The 23,617-nt window shown below is 43.7% G+C and overlaps 1 long non-coding RNA gene and 3 other non-coding genes across 4 annotated transcripts; all 4 read left to right on the top strand.

Annotated features, from left to right (window-relative positions):
* Positions 1-3,651: 3,651 nt before the first annotated feature.
* LOC130378984 (U2 spliceosomal RNA) lies at positions 3,652-3,842 on the top strand. The gene has a single exon (XR_008895047.1). It is a non-coding gene; the product is annotated as a U2 spliceosomal RNA (small nuclear RNA).
* A 955-nt stretch (positions 3,843-4,797) lies between these two features.
* Positions 4,798-4,962, top strand: LOC130378988 (U1 spliceosomal RNA). Its single transcript, XR_008895051.1, has one exon. It is a non-coding gene; the product is annotated as a U1 spliceosomal RNA (small nuclear RNA).
* A 3,954-nt stretch (positions 4,963-8,916) lies between these two features.
* On the top strand, positions 8,917-10,697 carry LOC130378977 (uncharacterized). The gene is made up of 3 exons (XR_008895042.1): positions 8,917-9,599; positions 10,096-10,179; positions 10,631-10,697. It is a non-coding gene; the product is annotated as an uncharacterized LOC130378977 (long non-coding RNA).
* Positions 10,698-20,134: 9,437 nt separating this feature from the next.
* On the top strand, positions 20,135-20,325 carry LOC130378982 (U2 spliceosomal RNA). The gene has a single exon (XR_008895046.1). It is a non-coding gene; the product is annotated as a U2 spliceosomal RNA (small nuclear RNA).
* Positions 20,326-23,617: the final 3,292 nt, after the last annotated feature.

Genomic DNA, 23,617 nt, shown 5'->3' with positions numbered 1-23,617 from the left:
TCCACTAGTCTGCTGGATGTTTTGTTTATTATTTTCATACTTTGAGTGGATGTAGCTGATGAGATTCATACAATCAAGTGGAAAAGTGTTAAATTGTTACATTTTTGGGCTGAATTAAGAAAAATAATAAGAGCCATTCACAGAACTCATTGTTTTGACCACACAGGGAGTGCAGCCATCACAGTGGGGGTGTATTCACACCTCTGGTTGCGGGAGTGAAGACACAAGGACTTCTAATTTCTTTGGTGTGTTTTTTCTTTCCAATACCCCACCCCTTCTGAAACCCAAGCACACTGAGACTCCAAAATACTTTTACAACTTTTATTTTTCAACCAGAATGTGTTTCATTGAAAAGGCAATCCATATAAACACAAATAAACAAGATCATTTTAGTTAAAAGCTCGCCCACCACGACTAGGTACAGATCTACAGGCGAGAACACGAGAGCATGAGACGAGAGACAAACATGTACTACCATTTGCAAACATTTAGTTAAACATGGAGCTGACAGACATACACACATCACAAGGACAGGCACATATAAATAACATTAATAATAATAAAAAACACTCAACAATTAAAGAACACACACACACACACACACACACACACACACACACACACACACACACACACACACACACACACACACACACACACACACACACACACACACACTTGTACTTAAGATACAAATCAACAATTGGCTTGTACAGGCTAAAGTGCAATAATGAACATGATTATCCATAGACTCGGGTGACCAATCAACAAATAAAGGCTCAAGCTGTTCCTCCCTTTTGTGTTTTCTTGAGCAAACTTTTGTTAAAACTGAAGCAGACAAATACATACAAACATCACAAAGACATGAAGCTGACAAAGACAAACAACATGCATGACAAAAACACAGATTATCTGAACATGAACAACCACTAAAGGGTATGTAAACTGATTGTGTTAGATTGGAACTGATTATGGTTTAAAAGATTGGCCTCGATATTGAACATAGAGCAGAATGGATACTACAAAGTTAATTTTAACAGCAATATAAATAATAATAAATAAAAAGCGAACAAAAGAACTTCAAGTAAATCTGCAAAGTGCCTTTTTTTTTAACGATATAAATAAATAGATAGTGCTTAATGAAGCACTTTAAAAAACACACACAAAGACAAAGACAAACACACACAAACAAGCCTCTTTCTCTCTCTTACAGATGGCACAGGAACAGTGGCATCACAGAGGTAAGTTATTCACACACACACACACACACACACACACACACACACACACACATACACACACGCATTTCCAGGTATTTACACAGTCCTCCTGTCCAACTCTGCATCCACGACACTCTTAAAGTGTTCAAAGTTGTCATACACCACATTGTAAAAGCCAGGGGTAGTGGACTTCCTAGTGGATGGACAGTAGGAAAACATTTTCTGCATGCTTCCAGCCACTTTGTCCTTGAAAGGGTTGTACCTCTTCCACTGTCCACCACAGTTTGGCATGTGGCAAGCCCCACATGGCCTTGAGGACTTGTTAGGCATGAATGTCTTCACTGTTGGTGCAGGAGGGACAAGGCTCTGGCTGCAGGATGGCCCACGAAACAGGACGGAGGGGGCCTGTGGCTGTGCGGGGAGGACCAGCAGTATGGGTGCTGCCGACACAGGGGGTGGGCCGTAGGTCAACGCAGCAGGTGGCCTCGGCTGGAGGTGGGTGGGCGCAGGAGGCCTCGGCAGAATGGGGGTGAGCGCAGCAGGCTTCAGCCGGGTGGAGGACGACAAACCCAGTGGGCTGAACGGGCCGGTTCGCTGGAGTCACAGGCTCATCAACAAATAATCTGGAAATATAAAATACACATGTGATCAGTATTGATATGACGTGTGTGCTATTTGCTTTCCACAGCCAACAGGTGAAACAAAGTGCTTATGACAACTTAGCTCCGCTTCTCACCACGTCTCTTTCCAGCCTGGTGATGGATGTGCCGGTACTGGACCTGAGGCCGGTCTGGCGGAGCAGTCGCTCCTTCTGCCACTTCAGCAGCTCGTTCTGCTCTCCCTGCTGGCAGTACTGGAACAGCAGCCACACCAGCCAGCCGACATCATTCTCCACAAGCCACCTGAAGGTCTGACCGGCGTGCTTCCCGAACGTGATGACCAGCTGACCTTTCCAAAGGTCTCTGCTGTCTTGAGATCCAGCCATTTAGGGTCAACAACAGTGCTGCTGCGGGCCTCTGCCACAGACCTTGCTGCCTCTGTACAGTACAGCCTGGCCTCTCCTAGCCGGTACAAAATGATGTTGGGGTACTGGTGTAGCTGTTGATGGCTGACCAGCGATGGTTTAGTGGCCAAGCTCTTCCCGCAGACATCACAGGTAAAGGTCTCCCTGGCGTCTGCATGGATCTTCAGATGACTCGCCAGGTTGGACTTTTCACCGAATGTCTTGTCGCACACGGTGCACTGATGTGTAGGCATGTTCCATCTGGTACTGTAAAACATGAATAAATGAGTAAAACTAAAAGCAGATCATTTAGATTGACAATATGTAGCCCTTTATTATACAGAAATCTGCTGTTGGTGTATTAGCCTAGGACAACAAGCTCGCCAGATTGTCAAGAGATTAACACGGTCGCCAAATTGCTTCATGTTACAATTACTCTCGCATCAGCTGTTGTCTCAACAGTCACATTTACCCATATTAACACATATCCACATCAAATTGACCAAGAAAACGTTGATTGTCGCCGAAAAGCAACAAGTTTGCAGGTATGCGACGTAGCCCTTACTATTGTAAACAGTGTCGTTAGCCGCGCCTAGCTATCGTCACAAAACACACATTAATCAGCTTATTATTTCAACAACCCTTGGGTGAATATAGTAATGCCATACACCGTTGGAAAGCTTAGATTGCCACGATTAAAACGAGACTTCCCACGGGTAATATGGTTGCTCACCGACAAAACGGCGATAGGTTGACTAAAGTCTACCCAGCAGCTAAAAACGTAACCTCTACGTCTTCCCTTTATACACAACGACCACGTTATGACACGGTCGAAATCTTTTCTCTTTCTACAAAATCGAAACAGCTTAATACAAACCGTAAAAAAAAATGTCTAATTATTAACTAGCAAACGATGCAGGGGATAAAATTTACCTGAGTGAATCCTCCGTTGACTGCTTCACCGGGGAATACCACGTGCTGTAAGCTATTTTCTTTTTCAACTCGAGCTCATTGGCTGCAATAGAGTTCCGGGTGTTATAGATATATATTTATTTGTCATTGGACAGAAGTACAACGAAATTCAGTGCACTCACGTACTGGTCTAATTTAAAAAGGTAACATAATAAATAATAAATAAAGAAAGAAAATACATTCAACATTTCGTTCACTCACTGCTTCACCTGTAGTCTCATATAAGCCTCCACTGCTCCAAACTCTATTTGTGAAACATGCAGACGGAATAGTGAGACTGCCAGCAGGCAGCAGCAAAGAGATGTAGCGACCTCGGTTTATTTCTCCAGCTTTCACAGACACACAAACACGCACACAGATTGCTTGGTCTTTTTTTTGTTTCGTCGTTGTCTGTTAAACCGCCAAGTGGAGCGACGTGTCTGGGAAGCTAGCCTCTTGGTCTGAGCATGTGTGTGCATCGCTTCTCGGCCTTTTGGCTAAGATCAAGTGTAGTATCTGTTCTTATCAGTTTAATATCTGATACGTCCCCTACCCGGGGACCATATATTAAATTGATTTTTCGAACTGGGAGATGGAAAAGGGGCTTGCTCCGTCCACTCCACGCATCGACCTGGTATTGCAGTAACTCCAGGACCGGTGCACCCCTCTCTCACTGTGAAAAACAAAACTAAACTCCTCCTGAGTCCAGAGAGTAGTGGTGCCGAGATGATGCCTCATGAAACGTCAAAGCCTCGCAGCCAGATGAACCATCAAAGTGGTTCGACCTCGAAGCTTCAAATTAGTACGCTAGGGACACCTAGTGGTGAATTAAATTATGATGAAAGAAAGAGTTTCCTGTGATGATGTGATGTTTGCTTCGTACAACATCACAACGTTTAAGAATTAAAGTCATTTCAGTGATACGTGTGAGTTTGCCGTTCATAAATATCTCCCGAGCTCATGGTAGAGAACAAATCATTTGACCTAGATTTTAAGTCATCCCGGGCAAAATAGATTGTCTCAGTAGCCTACTAATAATTGTAATAATAGAACTGCATGATGACTGAGAATGAGTGTGATTAATTACATAGCCATAAAAGTGATCTTGGAACTGGGTAGGGTCTTCTTTTTGTAGAAATGTGCCAATTGTGAACCCATATCGCGCAACAGCCCGAGATGAAGCCTCGAACGTCACGCGCTACGTCATTTCGCCTATGTGAATCCTACTCGATACGGAGCTTCGCTGGGGGAGGAGCCGAGGTACTCGACACACGCCCCGATGCCTCGACGCAAACCATAACATCACTACCTGAGAGTACACCCGTCCGCCTGTAGACAATAAAGTGTCATTTACAATTCATAAACGCACTGTTTACAATTATTCCAACGATATTCTGTTGTTTAAGAAAGAAAAAAGGATTCTTTCTGTGGCGTGTCGATAACTCGGATCTCCAGGTTTCCTTTCGTTATGCTTCCATCACGCTGATTTCAGATTCGCCTGTCATCGTGTGACCGGTGGTCTACAGTGTTTATTAAAGTCTAGACATCTCCGAATGCTTTGCAACCGTTCTCCACTGGGAACAAGCGTGGGCATCGTTCAGCCCACCTGAACGTGTACAACTCATACTTACCTGGCAAGGGAGATACCATGATCAAGAAGGTGGTTCACCCATAGCGAGGCTCAGCCATTGCACTGAGGCTGTTGCTGACCCGTGCGAATTCCCCAAATGTGGGAATCTCGATTGCATAATTTCTGGTAGTGGGGGACTGCGTTCGCGCTCTCCCCTGATCATGTTGTTCTAAAGAAATAATAGCTATGAATGGCTTCATCGCGCTGACTAATGCCGTCCATCCCACGTTTTGCAACGCTACGTTTATTCAAAAGATCACGCAAACGATCACGCCCAAGCAGTGTAATGCATTACATTCAGATGTGGAACTCTGAGTCTGGAATAACGTAGTCATTCATTCATTCATTTCTTTCATTCATTATGGATCAAATTATTGTTTCTGTACAAGTCCCGTCTCTGGCCACAGCAGCGCTCCCACTCATTATGGGTTCCTCCTGTATAAAAGTTAGTATGGACAAGACAATAATTGCTTACGGCCATACCACCCTGAGCACGCTCGATCTCGTCTGATCTCGGAGGCTAAGCAGGGTCAACTCGAGCTCATTGGCTGCAATAGAGTTCCGGGTGTTGACGTTGTTGGGGCGGGGAAAACGTGGGCACCACCATTTTGGCAGTATTCGGCAGACTGGCGCTCTTGTGGTGGAGCAGACATGGTCGATAACTGTTGTGCACCAGGTTGCACAAATAAACGAGGCAAAAATAAATGTACGTCGTTCTACCGCATTCCTAAAGATGCGGAGAGGCGAGCTAAGTGGATCAGCGCCATTAAAAGAGCCAGGAGCAAGCAAAAAAAGACTGAAAAATGGGACCCCCCGGCTGTTGGATTCCGCTTGTGCAGCGATCACTTCATATCAGGTAAGTTACAGAATACAAAGCTTGGCAGCTTAGCGTCATTATTTAATAGGCTATAATTGTGGTCAGGCGCGTATCAGACGCGGGGGATGAGTACGATGCATCCCCCTCACTTCTATTGGAAGGCCATTCCATCCCCTCCACTTTTGTTCGTCAAATCCTCACAAAAATCAGCTTTTCTAATAAAAAATAGTAAACGTTCGCCTGTTGTATGCAATTTAAAATGGTTGCTATTGTGGCAGGTTGAGTGTTGCTCCTCCTCCACTCAGGTGATTTCTGGTGGGCAGATTGCAGAGTGGTTTCACCTGTATAAGTGCTGCGCCTTCTCTGGCGCTCACACTGCTGCCTGGCACTCGTGGCGAGGACTCGGTGTGGCGTCTGTTAGTTGTTGGTTTGTTGTCGGTTGGTGTGGCGTGCTTCAGTCACTTGAAGGTGAGTAGGCATGACGCTACTTTCGTGCAACTTTATGATGACAAGCAGGTGCCCAGTGATCGCGAGTGTTTTTGTAACTTTCCAGCGTTGTGGCCGTGTTGTTCGGGGGCGGCATTGTGAAGAGTGAGGGGAGTGTGGCATCCGCTCTGTACTGTTGCCGCAGCCGGTGATCAGTTTCGGGGGCGTAAAGCTCTCTTCGTTCGGGTAAGCGTGCTCTTTTGTTAACCTGCTGGTTGTGTTAGCTTTGTGCTTAGCCGTCTGCTCTCTGTCCTGCTGTAGCTGTTGGAGCCGCAGCGGTGCTTTTGCTTTTCTTCCTCCTCCTGTGCTCTGGTGAAGCTGCCCTGCACGGCTCTGTGACGTAGCCTACACCTGGCGATCCCCAAACGTAAACCATCCACGGCCTCCGGTCCTGGGGCGGCCACTCTGTCTTCGCCAGCCGCTTCGTCTTCTCCATCCACTCCGTCGTCTTCATCATCTTCGGCTGCTCCGGCACCGTTGCCTTTTTCCACACAGTCCGATGTGGCGGTTGCATTCCCACGCAGCGCTAAGTTTTCAGTCCCACCACAATTCTTATTGGTTTGGTTAATTGTCTGCTTTTCCTTTCATCTTTTTGTGTTTGTGTTCTTTAGTTTATTTGTTTGGGTTAAATCCTATGCATACATATATTTTTGTGTTGCGTTTTGTTGACCCATTTGGGGTTAAGCATATCAATATTTTCTTATTATTTCTGATCTATTGCTTTGGGGTTCAACGGATTATTTTCTGTTTAGTTTAACATAGCTGTTGGGTTTGTGTATGTGTGTGTTTTATTATAGTCCTCTGTTTTAAATGATTGTCGTAACAACCTGAGTGTTTCGCCACAACAGTAGTGTAATTCTGTGTTTCTTTCTTGTGTTTCCAGGACAGGAGCTGGTGTAGCGGGCGGCAGGCTTTGATTTGGTTTGTAGTGGTTCTTTTGTGGTTTTGAGTTTATTTAGTCTGACCGCCTCGCTACCGCCTAGCTCTGTGCCTGTTGTATTTATTTCTACTTTGACTTGACACTTCATTGGTTGTTGAGGTCCCTGAGCTCTTTTAATTCTGCTTACCGTAGATAAATAAAATTACATCTTTTGTAAGTCCGTCTCTCGTCCTTTATACCAAACGTGCAACGAATCTGTGTGACCTCTGGTTGGCCAAAGTACAGGGCCAAGGTTGTATTTCCTGGGGTGCAATTCCCCAGGTGGCGTTGTCGAGCAACTTCCCCCCCCCCCTTCTCTCCATTATGCCACACTATGATTGCATCCCTCTGTATCAAATGATCACTCTGTAAATCCCAGCGCTACAATTGACGTTACGTAGACTAAACAGCTCGCGCAGCCTGCAGAAAGCGCTGGCAGCGGTGCTCCCGAGACCCGACTGCCTGAGAGCTCAGCGCGGTGACCGCGGTCATTCAAGCAGTTTCTCACAGATTGCTGTGCCTAACTGTTCGTGCTGCATACTGACTTGACGCCTTCAATGAAAAGGTAGAATTGAATCACTGTTTTAGATCAGCATCATTCACTGCCTGTAATGAAGGCAACATTTTCAGGCATATTAAGCGATTAAAGCGATTAAGCGATTAATTATTTGTCATTAATAGATGCAAGGTTCATGGCTCTCTATTCAAGAGCTAGTTACCTCCTAGCATAAGATCCCATTCATTCTTCCGACGGGAACTAAGCCTACTTTAGTTTTAAAACTGTTTTATTTTTTCGTGCAATATAGCCAATGATGCCGAAAACTAAAAGAAAAAGACAGGGGACTATAGACGGCTTTTTCAAGAGAAAACAAGTAAGTTGACTTCTCTCCCTCTGCAGACACTGACGTGCTTGCAAGTTGCAAGCTATAGGCTATCTGTTTCGAGTGCTACCGCGGTTGGGATGCACAGGTTTGACTAGGGCTACAGGTAGCCTTTACGGAGAGTAGAGATCCTCGTGCGATTCGTCATTTTCAAACCTTGAGAAAACGCACTTCAATCTACAAGGTGTATCACTCAAAATATACACAAAGTATGTGTCACAGCAATCAACTTAGGCCTACTGGTTTAATGAATGTGAATGAATGCTGTGATACACGAAAATCCGGAGAATTGTGCGATTCGCTTTCTCAGCACACTTGAACGTGAAATGTCCTCAACAGTGTGTGTCAAGGGTTCATCTTGTTTTCTTAGAACATTAGAAGCATGCAAGTGCGTTCCATTCGATCAGACACGTTTTATTTTCAGTTAGGCTACTGTATAATCAGTAAGACCACACCATAAACACATAAGCCCAACATTATACATAGATCATAGATAGGTCTCAGCATGAAATGGAGAACATTTGAAGTTGAACTTGACCACTGGTTTGACAGCCTGCACTCTGTGTGTCACTACATAATAACATCACTACATACAAGTAACAAACGCTCTAGCCAAATGTCATTAGAGCTACAGTTATTGAACATTCATGCAACAGCCTCAAGTGGCTTTACAAATGTGTTTTGTCTCTGCTCATTATGACAAACTAATTGTTCTGCAATCATTTTCCTGTCCAACAGATCCAGCTTGTGCTTTTGAACATAACACACGGTTACACTGTTGAGACATGTTTGTGTCATTGTACTTTGCATCCATGTTTTCAGCCTTCAGAGGCTGCTGAAGCTCCTTTCAGCTTTATCACACTGTGTGTGTGTGTGTGTGTGTGTGTGTGTGTGTGTGTGTGTGTGTGTGTGTGTGTCACAACACACACACACACACACAGTGTATCTGCTCGCATTTCTTCCATTTTGTAGGCCTAGATGTATGTAAAAGTTCATAATGATTATTATTTCTTCGCCTATTCCAGAACACCCCCACTTTTGGAAAGCTTGATACGCCCCTGATTGTGGTTTCGGATCAGTTTAATACTACAGTGTGCACAGTGATCTGGGAGCAGCTTTATGAGGCTGTGCTTCTGCATGGACATGTACAGCATCATAAATCCCCTGCATGTTAATGGGTTGATGTGCAATGAGATAGATGAACAGCAATGCTGAACAGTGCATGATACAGCCAGCACAGTTAAATGACACAAAGAAATAAATAACACTATTTATTTAGCTTCTATTTCTACTCAGGGAAGATTCAAAGTGAGCAATCAAACCCTGGTTGGATGTGTCATTTAGCCCTTTGAGTGTGGTGTATGTGATAATGCGTAGCATAGCTCAGGGCAGACATTGTAGGCATCAGCTCTAGCCAAAGGCCAGGTTCAATGAAGTGGACTGAAATATGTTCCCACCTGAATGGTGCTTTGGCTGTGCAGTTCACATGCACAGTTTGTCCACATGCACCTATTCATCCCCCAGCGATTGTAGCCCAGCTTCTTTTAGGTTTTAGATTTTAGATATGTTAAGTTTAAGTCTACCTTCCTTTTTTTACGTGAACTTGCCTCACTGTTTAAATAATGTCTGCCTCTGACTCATCAATTGTTTACTTATATTCCTCAGGGCCCGAAAGGACCAAGAGGTGAAAGGGTAAGCCACTATCAAACTCATTAATTATGACAAGATGCATGACAATGCCATGTTTGCTGGATAGAAACTTTCATGAAGTTTATCGGGTTGATATATGATGACGCCGATTGACCTTTCAACTTGAATAGGCCACACCCCTTTGTTTACATCAGGCACAGCCTAAAGCCCTCCGCCGTGATAATATAACAAATAATAATGGACCAATCTCTGCTGCACGACCGCTGAAAATAACCTGAACTACAAATATTTGTTGTATATTATTTTTTTCTGACTTTGGCTCACATATCCAGACCAAATTCATATTTATCTTTTCTAAACTTTATTAACAATAATAAAACAATTTAGTAAAAGGACATGACGCTTTTATTCAAGTTGAGACCAAACCGAGCTCCACAGCCGAACACAGCTGGGACTCTGGCAGCTTCCCAGCAGACACGGTGGCTGTGTGTCAATCAGTGGTAATCAACGGAGACTAACCCAAGGCCTTCCTCCACAGGGACCCCAGGGCCCTGACGGGAGGGACGGCAGACCTGGCAACCCCGGCCCTGCTGGGCCCCCAGGACCCCCTGGCCTCGGCGGAGTAAGTATCCTATAGGGGCCGACTTGGTCAACTGCTGGGTGGGGGGACTGAAGGTGGATGTTGGTTCTAAAATGTGACTGTGTGGGGGACTGAAGGTGGATGTTGGTTCTAAAGTGCTGCTGGGTGGGGGAACTGAAGATGGATGTTGGTTCTAAAGTGTTCCTAGGTGGGGGAACTGAATGTTGATGAAGGCCTCTCAGTAAATAAGGTTAACCTGCTGGTATATCCTATTGTAACCGTAAGGTATAGAAGCTACAGGAAGATGCTGATTTGCTGTTCATCTGTTTGATAAACGATCAAGCCCTTAAACTCACCTGACCCAAATTCTGGCACAATTATAGCAATGGAACAGACAATAACCTATGAATTAGAAAATAAGTATATTGTATTGTATGAATTTTTATATGTATATTTTGTCTCTTATTCTGGTTTTTATTTTTCACTCCAACAGAACTTTGCTGCTCAGTATGATCACAACAAAGGCGCTGATATTGGTCCCGGCCCCATGGTGAACACACAAACACACACACACACACACACACACACACACACACACACATACATACATACATACATACATACATTTACAGACCGCCAAAACCCTCCGCCGTTTTCCTCAATGAATTCTCATCACTACTTACATCTGTATGTGCAATGTCCCCCACTGTTATCCTCCTTGGTGATTTCAACATCCACATTGACAACCCATCCTGTACTTTTGCTAATGACTTCACATCACTTCTGGACTGTCTTGGCATCACACAACATGTCAACCTCCCAACCCATAACAAAGGTCACATTCTGGATTTAATCTGCTGCACTGACATCACTCCCACTAACCTTGATGTCATTGATTTCCCCATCTCCGACCACAAAGCTGTACTTTTTGACATTCATACCCAACTACACAAAACCAAGGAACAACGGACCATCTCCTTCAGAAACATCAAACTTATCAACACCACAGACCTCTCCACCATGATCAGCTCCTACCCCAACCCTCCCCCAGCTTCCTCCCTGACTGACCTGGTGACTCACTACAATAACTGCCTCTCCTCCTCCCTCACCACCCTGGCCCCCCTGAAAACCCGTTCAGTCTCATTCACCCACACTGCTCCCTGGTTCACTCCTCATCTGCGCCAGCTCAAAGCCACTGGTCGTCGACTGGAGCGACTCTACAAAAAGACTCAACTCACTGTACACCGCCAAATGTATTCGGACCACCTCCATCATTACAAGAATGCCCTCACTACTGCCAAAACCTCATACTACTCCAACCTCATCAACACTGGTACAGGCAACAGCAGAGTCCTCTTCTCAACAGTCAGCCACTTACTTCAGCCTCCTAAATCTCTCCCTCCAGACATTTCCACCACCCAATGCACTGCGTTCCTTGACTTCTTCAGCTCTAAAATCAACACCATTCACCAACAACTGGCCTCATCTCGCACCCCCTCTGATGACCCACCCTGGATGATAACCTCTGGCCAACCTCTCATCAGCTCCCTCTCTGACTTCACCCTAGTAACAGAACAGACCGTTTCAGAACTCATCCGCAAAGCCAAAACCACCACCTGTCAGCTCGATCCTCTTCCCACCTCCCTTGTCAAAGCATGTCTTCCGTCCATCTCCCCCATGATCACCAACATAATTAACTCCTCCCTCACTACTGGTACTGTACCCCCCACTCTCAAGCTGGCTGCCATCACTCCCATCCTGAAAAAACCTGGTGCTGACCCAACTGACCTTAACCATTACCGGCCCATCTCCAATCTCCCTTTCATCTCCAAAACACTTGAAAGGGTGGTTGCCGCACAACTACAGTCCCACCTCGACACTAACAATCTCCACGAACCGTTCCAATCTGGCTTCCGTCCAAAACACAGCACTGAAACAGCCCTAGTCAAAATCACCAACGACCTCCTCCTTGCAGCCGACTCTGGATTACTCACCATTCTCATCCTCCTCGATCTCAGCGCAGCATTCGACACCATCTCCCACCCTCTGCTCCTGGACCGCCTAGCTGGTATTGGGATCACTGGTGCTGCACTCTCCTGGTTTACATCCTACCTCACCGGCCGTCAACAATTTGTTCAACTAAGCAACCACAAGTCTGGGTGTTCAGGTGTCTCACTGGGTGTCCCCCAGGGGTCAGTCTTGGGTCCACTCCTCTTCACCACTTACCTCCTCCCGCTGGGCACACTCCTCCGTCACCATGGGGTTCATTTTCACTGCTACGCTGACGACACACAGGTCTACATCTCCACCAAACCCACCGCTGCCATCCCCCCCACTTCCCTCATCACGTGCCTGGAAGAGATCCGGAGCTGGTTGAGCAGGAACTTCCTGAAACTCAATGGAAACAAGACCGAGGCCCTGCTCATCGGATCCAAATCCACCCTCACTAAATCACAACACACCCCAGCTCCACTCATAATTATCGATGGATTCCCAGTACCCTTCTCCTCCAAAGTCAAGAGCCTCGGCGTCATCCTGGACAACACCCTCTCATTCGCACCCCATATTCACAACATCACCCGGACTGCATTCTTCCACCTCCGCAACATCGCCAGACTCCGCCCATCACTGACCCAATCCAGCACTGAAATCCTAGTTCACTCATTTGTCACATCACGCATAGACTACTGCAACGCCCTCCTCACCGGACTCCCCACCAAACTCATCAACAGACTGCAGATCATTCAGAACTCAGCCGCCCGGATCATCACCCGCACCAAATCATCTGACCACATCACCCCTGTCCTCATTCAACTTCACTGGCTCCCAGTACACTACCGCATCCAATACAAAACCCTACTCCTCACCTACAAAGCTCTCCACAACCTAGCCCCCAGTTATCTCTGCGACCTCCTCCAAGAATACACTCCCTCCCGCTCCCTCCGCTCAACCTCTGCTGGACTACTATGTATCCCCACATCACGACTCACTTCAATGGGTGCCCGGTCATTCAGCTGTTCAGCACCCAGGCTCTGGAACTCCCTCCCCCCACACATAAAACAGTCAGACACCATTACAACCTTCAAGTCACAACTCAAAACTCACCTGTTCAAACTCGCACACAACGTCTAACTGATCACTGTTTTGTTTGTTTTTTTGTTTGTTTTGTCTTGTTTTTGTTTTATTTATTTCTTATTGCTTATGTTTATTTATTTATTTATTTATTTATTTTTTCCACAATGTCTTGTTTTTTAAAAAATGTATTATGACTATATGCTCTGTAAGGTGACCTTGGGTGTTTTGAAAGGCGCCTCTAAATTAAATGTATTATTATTATTATTATTATACATACATACATACATACATACATACATACATACATACATACATACATACATACATACATACATACATACATACATACATACATACATACATACATACATACATACATACATACATACATACATACATACACACACACACACACACACACACAAACTCAGACACACACACACACACATAAACTCAGACACACACACACACATAAACTCAGACACACACACACACACACATGCACAAACTCTGAGACACACACACCTGCAGTTTTGTGGTAACTCTCCAACAATAACACTATGTATTCACACATACACATCACCACACAGAACTACCACTAAGAACCCATCGAAGTCTGAAGACCTTTCCATGTCAGAGCACACCTGTCAAATAGGTTTCCGCTACAGTGTTCACTGTCATTCCCAATCCATGGATTATTCCCATGGAGTTTCTGGGATTTATGCCACTTTATGGCATGCATTCTCACCTTAGCTTTCAGTCCAGTCAATGGACTCATCGTCAAAGAAATACTTCCACACATTTCTGGACTACTGTAAGTGTGGTTTTATAACACAAAACCCTTTCTGTTGTATAGCATTCTGTCCTCAGCGGCATATCTTACTCACAGCCCACAACATGCACAGCCACTGGTGTTGGACATTGCTGTTGTTTGACCTTTGATTTCTTTCCTCTATCTCCAGGGAATGATGCAACCCGGTATCACGCGATTGCGTGCTCCTGCGCACGAACGTTAATCTATTGAAGCGTGTTCCCGAGCACGATAGTCCGACTTTTTGCGTGTTACCACAAAACGAAATGTAAACCAATGCATTCTGAATGGGAGTGTTCTAAGACAATTAACGTGCTCCACAAAACGGTACGAGAGAGAGAGAAAGAGAGAGCGGGAGGGACAGAGAGAGAGAGAGAGAGAGCGAGAGAGAGGCTCAGAAAGGGTGTGCGCAGATAGTACAGTGCACCCTAGTTATGTTTATGCCAAAACCTATATATATAATTAGGCTTGTGAAATTGCAATAAGTTAAGAACACAACTTGCACGTTGAGCACACAGCCGTGTGACTCGTTATTTTGTAAAAAAGAAAACCGGAAAACAAAGCGTGCTGAAGGTAAACAAATCCAGTATGGTCTGTGACGTCATGAGACGCACGTAATCCTTAGGGACCGCGATCCCTGAACCACCAAGAACGTAAATGACATGCAGTAAACAACAACACAATTGAAAGAACAACACATAACGAAATACTGTAGGTGAATTATGTACGGTCACTACAAGGCTATAATTATATTATTTAGCGTGTAATGAGACAATCTATAGCCAAATTGTCAAAGATGCCCGAGAATCTTCGGGGATATCAGCATGGGAAATCGGCGAATCAGACCCATGAAGGGGGGGGGGGGGGGACACGTTAGTTGAAGGGGGGGGGGGGGACACGTTTGTTGAGGGGGGGGGGAGACACGTTTGTAGGGGGGGGGCACGCTCGACAACGAGAGTTGGTTTTTATTGAACGCTCGACAACGAGAGTTGGTTTTTATTGAACGAGACTTCAACACGGAACAGCTGCACGAAACGATGGTCACGTCACTCTCAGTGACGGTGTCGACAATAATGAACACACGAACAATGTTAATAGAACAACACACAACCACATAACATCCCGAACCCATTAACCCCACTTAATCCTAACAACAAAACAAGTTAACAAAAGCCCCATTTGTCAACTGAGAACCCCAATTCCCAGAATCCCCCGCGGCTCCGGAACACGGCGTAGCTTATATTAATCTTTATTATCTGAATGGGAAATGCAATATTTTAGGACAGATACACCATTAAACGCGTTTCTAATGACTTTTCTAGCGAGAAATGTACATTTTCCTTACATAATCTTCAGTCAGTGAATGTGTATGATCTTTATTCATCTTTATTATCTGAATGGGAAATGCAATATTTTTAGGACGATTCACCGTTAAACGTGTTTCTAATAACATTTCTAGCGAGAAATATACTTTTTACTTGCATAATCTTCAGTCAGTGATTGTGTCTGATCTTTAGTTTTATAGTTATTAGGATTTGATCGGCTCGCTCGCATGTTTCAACGACGTCAGGTTGCTTTCGCTAAACTAGCAGCTCACGTGCTCCTGCGTTTGTGTATTAAACTGTTACTTTATGTAACTTTTAATGATATCATCTTGTTAGAAACACGTATATCTGAGAGCCAACCAGTCGCCAAAAGCATACGTTGACAGTGTACTTTCGTGAACACTGGATTAGTCGCATTTCAACATAAAATAGCGTGTTATACACACACACACGCACGCACGCACACGCACAGACACGCATACACAAGCACACACACGCACACACAGACACACAGACACAGACACACACACACACACACACACACACGCACACGGTGCATTTCGCTGCTAAAACAACAACAAAATATTCCCTCAAATATTATTACTTTCAAAACGTTTGGCCAAAATGGCCAATAATATCATTTTTATTTGGGATGCTTCTAGGACATTTTGGGTGGATTTGAACGGTTATGTGGGGGCACGTTTTTTGCAGGACCTGGCAACCCTGCGCTGTTGCCCGAGATCTGGATCCACCCCGGCGTGGTGCCTTCTCCTTTTGACCTTTTGACCCCAGACTTCTGGGGGAATAGCTGAATCAATTCATTAGTCAATCAGAAGCATGTAAATATCTTCCCGGTGGCGGTATAAGAGGACGAACAAGGTGTCCTTCAACATCTTACGCTTCCAGGAGATTGCAACGGTGCCACACATGAGCATATTCGAACATGTTTAATGGTAGTAATTAGCTGTCGAAATTGGAGGCCTTAATCAATACTGAGCAGCTATTGATTTGCTTCCCGATAAAGATTTGTCACAAATGACATGTTATTTAGCATCTACACGTTGAGCTGAGTCCAATGACACCAAGAACGACACTCTAGCTAATGGTAACATGTGTTTTACATGGTACACCTAGGTCTAGGACATGATCTCGGTGTAGCAAGAGGCCGAGCTTGATCTCATTGGACTCAGCTTAACGTGTAGATGCTAATTAACATGTAATTTGTCAAAAATCTCCATCGGGAAGCAAATCTATAGCTGGTCATTATTGATAAAGGCCTCCAAAATCGACAGCTAATTACTACCCCGAAACATATTCAATATGATCATGTGTGGCACTGTTGCAATCGTCTCGAACGTAGATATCAAAGGACACCTTGTTTGCTCTGTTGCACCACCGGGAAGATATTTCATACTTCTAATGGATTGATTCCTATTTTAAGGTTCTCGGTAGTGAGACTTTAAGTGGCTGCAGCAGAAGTGTTGAGACGAAAGATGATATCAAGAGATTTATAGAATATTCCCATTCACATTATAATTCTTCGTCGTAACATCCGACCAAACATCCTTTACATTCACAAAAAATGAATAGGACTACACTGAATGAGATGAGCTTGCATAACGATGATAAAAGGGTTCATACTCTCACTGGTTTATCAGCATTCTCCATTCTCATGACAATTTTTCATATTGTGGCTCCTTTTCTCCAACTTAAATCTAGTTTAACATGTTTTCAGCAGTACATGTTAACTTTAATTAAGCTTAGAATGAACTTGTCCTTTGAGTTTTTGGCTTTTATTTGACATTGACTCAACCACTGTTTCAAAGCTCTTCAAACACTGCATTAGTGTGATGCATTGTAGACTGGTGCCAAGTCTGGTGTTGTGGCCTGACAGAGAATACTTAAGAAAATCTCTTCCATATGCATTTCGAAACCGTAGCTTTGAAAAGACAGTTTGCATTATAGATTGTTTTGAAATATTTCTAGAGAAACCCAGTAGATTGCTAGCCAGTGCTCAGTGTTACTCATCATACAAATCACACCACACAATGAAATATTTAATTGCAATTTGCCCTCGAGGTTCCATTTGTTTCATTTCCGCTGGATGGGGAGGTCGCACAAGTGATACGTTTATCACAGAACAAAGTCACTTTTTATCTCATTTGCTCCCAGGGGACGTAGTTTTAGCGGACAGAGGTTGTCTGGTTAAAGAGTCCATTGAGAGATGCCAAGCTGAATTAAAAATTCCAGCATTTACTCGTGGATAGAAGCAGTTAGATCCTGCTGACTTGGAGAACACCAGACGTCTAGCCTCTCTTAGGATACATATTGAAAGAGTGATAGGAGTTCTCCGTCAAAAGTACACAGTCTTGCAAAGCACTGTCCCCATATGTTTCACGGACATAGACAGGGAAAATGATGTGACCTACCTTGACAAGATGGTGAGCGTGTGTTGTGCACTTACAATGTGTCTGAATCTGTGGTGTCCTTCCAGTGATGGGGATGTACAGTAAATTGAACTGATGTGACTGGCTACAGATGTGCTCAACCAGCAAATAAACCTTTGTGACTCACACTTCTTGCTTGCTTGTCGTGACATTATTTTTAATCACTCGCTATTCTGATGCGATCACATCGTTTCTCTTTGCAGATCAAGCTGCACATCCACCCATTCTAACTTGAGTTCCACCCAAACAGATATTTGTTCTGGTGTGTTTTATATGAATGACCCACCCATGTTTCATATCCCTGATTGCTACAGATATCTAATACAAATTATGGGGAAGAGAACAATATTGGTTTAACAACTGTTTATTCATAAATAACAGTACAGTATCAGCTACTACAAACAACTCATTTCACAGTCTCCTCACTAAGGTTTTCTTCTTTGGGCATTGATCACTTTTCGGCAGATGGGACATACCCACTGTTTTGGGACCCTTTTCATGCGAAGGCAGGTCTGGTGAAACTTTTTAACTGAACAAAAACCTGACGCACAGACCACCATGTTCCCTGCTTCTGGCTCAGGGCAGTAGCACCACTGTTGTTGACTATGATCAGCAAATGCTGCTGCTGCTGGTGCTGGTTTCTGTGCAGAAAAACACTTTACTGCCTAATTAACAGAAAGGTCCTTTGCAGAAAATGGGCACTTAATTTCTATGACACCTGAACCACAGCAGCTACAGGAAACGTATCCATCAGGTGAGGCCCCAATGCAGGGGTGAAATCCTGAATCCAGCTGTTCCTACCATGACATTCGTGTGTGAGAGGCGATGACGCATTTCATAGTATTTCCTTGCCAAGTCCTCGTGTTGACATCCCCAACTGAAGAAAACAACAATAACATTAGTTTTGGACAATAGTAATGCCACCCCACATTGGTACCGCCCTGCTCTTTCAAAAGGATACTACCTACTTGGTTTAACACTCCTGCTTTTTAAGAATAGTACTTCCTGGATTTACCCTCCCTGTTATTGTACCTACTTCACATTCATTTGATTGTACACCATCTGGAAATGACCATTTTACACACAGGAGCAGTTACACACTGCATGCCCTGTTTTACCCTAATCCTTCTATGCTCATGAATACCTGGTAGCCTCACTGGTGAAACTATGGGACTTTTGGGTAGCATATTTGTCTTATTAGAGACACTGCAGGCTTTCTGACGTCTGTCTTTGTGGCTGCTCTGAAGGTAGTTATATCTATCCGGATACTGCAGATCTGGGACGTCTTCTTCAGCGGAGATGCTTTTGAAAAGCACCCCGGGGGCATTGTATGGGTCGGTAATATTTAACCTATTTAATTTTTGCCTATAGAGCTCGATGTCATGCGAATTAAAGTGAGATGAGTACTCCGATGGCTTGAAAGCTTCGGCGCCGGGTCATTTTAAGGAAGCTCTTTAAGGGCGGCGCTTGATTTTACTGACAAAATGGCGTTCCGAACACCGGTGGTCACGTGGGTTCAGGAACTCGATATCATGCAAGCACTTTGTTTTCTTTTATTTTGTTCTACACCACAATTGCATGCTTTAAACATGACACGGGGCCAACAGTAAAGGCGTTTTTTTCAGCCAACTCCCTGTTAGCCAGTTTACCTTGTCATACATGGAGCAATTTAAAATGCTCCTTACCGTAGCACCAACGAGCTGTGTGGTTTTCACAGTAGGTTTTGGTCTGCCCTCTGCTTTCACTCGTAGTCAGTTCACGATAGCTGTCCAATGAAGGCGGTGACTGGCCAGAGTGTTGTGTCAAGTGACTGAAGTGCAAAATTCTACCCTATCGGTCACTGGTTCACGGGTGGGACTTATCTGCCATAAGGATCAATTGAAACGGAAAATAAACACGAGCCGCCTGGGGTTCACTCGATTTACATTGAAGTCAATGGGAATAGTGGCGCTGTTGTGACTCACATAATTGATTTCAGGAAAACAGCTCGTCTTCGTGAGTATTTCTGTTTCAAAGCACTGAAAATGGGATTGTTGTAAGATTTTTGGTTTATTTATTTTTTAACATTTTTTTGGTGAAGCACTGCTTCACCTGTAGTCTTATAGAAGCCTCCACTGCTCCAACACTCTATTTGTGAAACATGCAGACGGCCTAGTGAGACTGCCAGCAGGCAGCAGCAAAGAGATGTAGCGACCTCGGTTTATTTCTTCAGCTTTCACATACACACAAACACGCACACAGGGTGCTTGGTCTTTTTTTTGTTTTGTCGTTGTCTGTTAAACCGCCAAGTGGAGCGACGTGTCTGGGAAGCTGGCCTCTTGGTCTGAGCCTGTGGAGGCATCGCTTCTCGGCCTTTTGGCTAAGATCAAGTGTAGTATCTGTTCTTATCAGTTTAATATCTGATACGTCCCCTACCCGGGGACCATATATTAAATTGATTTTTGGAACTGGGAGATGGAAAAGGGGCTTGCTCCGTCCACTCCACGCATCGACCTGGTATTGCAGTACCTCCAGGACCGGTGCACCCCTCTCTCACTGTGAAAAACAAAACTAAACTCCTCCTGAGTCCAGAGAGTAGTGGTGCCGAGATGATGCCTCATGAAACGTCAAAGCCTCGCAGCCAGATGAACCGTCAAGTGGTTCGACCTCGAAGCTTCAAATTAGTACGCTAGGGACACCTAGTGGTGAATTAAATTATGATGAAAGAAAGAGTTTCCTGTGATGATGTGATGTTTGCTTCGTACAACATCACAACGTTTAAGAATTAAAGTCATTTCAGTGATACGTGTGAGTTTGCCGTTCATAAATATCTCCCGAGCTCATGGTAGAGAACAAATCATTTGACCTAGATTTTAAGTCATCCCGGGCAAAATAGATTGTCTCAGTAGCCTACTAATAATTGTAATAATAGAACTGCATGATGACTGAGAATGAGTGTGATTAATTACATAGCCATAAAAGTGATCTTGGAACTGGGTAGGGTCTTCTTTTTGTAAAAATGTGCCAATTGTGAACCATATCGCGCAACAGCCCGAGATGAAGCCTCGAACGTCACGCGCTACGTCATTTCGCCTATGTGAATCCTACTCGATACGGAGCTTCGCTGGGGGAGGAGCCGAGGTACTCGACACACGCCCCGATCAGTGGCGTATCCAGGACATTTTTACTGGGGTGGCCAAGATGGGACACAAAGCTAGTGTGGGGTGGCCATGGCATAGCGAAGTTTAATACATTACACGTACGCAGCCAACTGCGGTTCGAATCCCGGTCCTTTGCTGCATGTTGCATCCCCCCTCTCTCCCATGATTTCCGTTACTCATAACTGTCAAATAAAGGTGTCTATGCTGGTGAAATTACTTCTTTTTTTTTTAAAGTCATTTTTTAAATTCCATTTCCACCTATCACCGTCCTCAAGTATATCTGGTTATTTTAACATGTCTATTTTAATCAGTAATTATGTTCAGAATAGGGTAAACATTTTTCTAAGAGCCATTTCCTTATAGTGGATTAAAGTCCTCATCTCTTCACAAGTTAAATAGAGTAGCAAATGCAACCTGCTCTTAACTCATCCTATATAATAACATTAATCAGCTCATCATCTGTGTCACCTGTATTGTTACCTGTGTTTGCTTACTAATTGAGGCGCCATCTTGTGGTACATAAAACACAGCAATCCAGGCAACAGAACAAACCCAAAGCTTAAGATAGACCTTATTAAAAAGTGTATCTGTAAGCAAAGGATAAATTAAGCTTGTAAGGAAAAAAACAAAAATATTAGTTGTTTTTGCTTTACATGCTTAGTTTATGTTATTATTTAGCTTTAGATCTAATTTGTTGGAGATACTGGAATTCGATTTTTTGGTTTGTTCTTGCTTTGGTGTGTTTTTATTTAACCACAAGATGGCACCTAAATTAGTAAAGCAAACATAGGTAACAATACAGTGACACAGAGGATGGCCTGATGGACTGAATAATGTTATTCTATAGGATGCCTTGTGATGTATGAAAATGTGCAAAAGTGGGTTTTCAACCCAGACAGTATTCATGTCCAGGGCCCTGATGCAGGTATAAACGTTGGCTTTGATTCAACATAAATTATGAAGTTTATTTAAATCAAACAGTTAAGCCTTAGAATCACAAATTAACTTGATAAATATAAATAAACAATTGTAACATAAACCAAACAAATCTTAACTCCAAAGTATATACTATAAAGTAAGTTAGGTAAACTTCAAACTCTCATGAACAATAGAGGATTCTAATAATAGTAACAAAGTGCAATAGAGGTAGCTAGTTCTTGCTTTTGCTCATTCTCCTGCTACAAAATGCTTTCACATAGGCCATAAGACCACAAGACAAGACTTAAAGTCCACATGCAATGCCACCAGACCAAATATAACTGGAACCCCTTAAATAACAGCTTTGACTCCATTTAAAATGTCAAAAAGAAGGAGGTGTCAACAATGTGCCTAATTATGTCTATTTATAGGATCTACAAAGGTTATTTTTACATAACTACCACTCTTACAACTCACTTTTAATAACACAATTAACACTATTGCATCTCAAGCATTTGTGGCATTGAATGCAACAAATAAGACACAGCTTGTTCTTGTGTTATAGCTACTTAAATCTAGACTGTCACACTATGTTTCACACACTGGTTTGCCAAAAATATAACATTAGCTCTATTGAACACACACATCTGCAAAAAACACCATCAGTCTTCAGTCCCAGGAAAACATCTTTTCATATTTCATGGCGGTATCCAAAACACTAACGTTACATGCTTAACTTGGTTTGCAGGCTGCTAAGCTAGCTAGTGCAGTAGTTCGTATTTTAGCTGCTACTTAGTGCTGGATAAAGTTTTCCTACACATTCAGAGGGAACTACGATATAACTAAACATTAAATTACCATACCTCTCCAACGACAGATTTCAGGTCTTTATCGTTTTTATATTGTTCACGTTGTCACTGTGACCGTTGTCGTCCTCCTGTTTCACGGACCAGCAGCCTGTGCAGCGCGCTCATCTCATGGGTCACCTGACCTGCATAGCTAAATGTCCGCCGAGCAGAAATCAGCTCTCACAGCCTCAGTACGACCATTACTGTGTAGTTAAAAATGTTAAAATGACCCTAAATCAGTTGATCAGCTGTCATCATTGATTGACAGTATTTCTCTTATTTCTTGTGTTGACGAACTTGACCAACTACCTATCAGATCTGGGGTGGCCACAGGGGTGGCCAATGAGCTTTCTGGGGTGGCCCTGGCCACCCCAGGCCACCCCCTAGAATCGCCACTGGCCCCGATGCCTCGACGCAAACCATAATGTAACCAATTTTAGGAGTGTAAAAGTGAATTACAGTATAATATAAGTTGGACTAACAATAAGACCAGGACCAGAATCAGAAGAGACAAATTCGAGAGGAGCCACTGTACTGAGCAACAACAATGAGGCAGACACAAGAGTAACAATTGAGTAGCCACTCTTATATTTTACAAGTGAACAAGTAATTTGTCTGGTTCGTACAAATGCAAAATATTATACCAAACAGTAATGAAAATAAAAAAAGTAGTGTGCACACTTAAAACAAAAAATGTCTGGTGGGGCCCTTAAAATAAACGGAGTTGTTGAAAATTCACCCGATTCCAAGGTTTCTTGTAGTGTAATGTGAGTGTATTACTTGTGTGAATGAGTGTGTACGTGAATATCTCCTCGGTGCTAATCTTCAATCAGGGTAGTTGGCTCGCATCTTTCACAGCAGGAAGTTGTCCTGAACCTCAGACTCTCAGTCCTTTAAAAACCTGACCTGTAGACAG

The sequence above is a fragment of the Gadus chalcogrammus genome, unplaced genomic scaffold, assembly GCF_026213295.1.
Source record: "Gadus chalcogrammus isolate NIFS_2021 unplaced genomic scaffold, NIFS_Gcha_1.0 GACHA132, whole genome shotgun sequence".
NCBI lineage: Eukaryota > Metazoa > Chordata > Actinopteri > Gadiformes > Gadidae > Gadus > Gadus chalcogrammus.
This window is presented reverse-complemented; position numbering and strand designations above follow the sequence as displayed.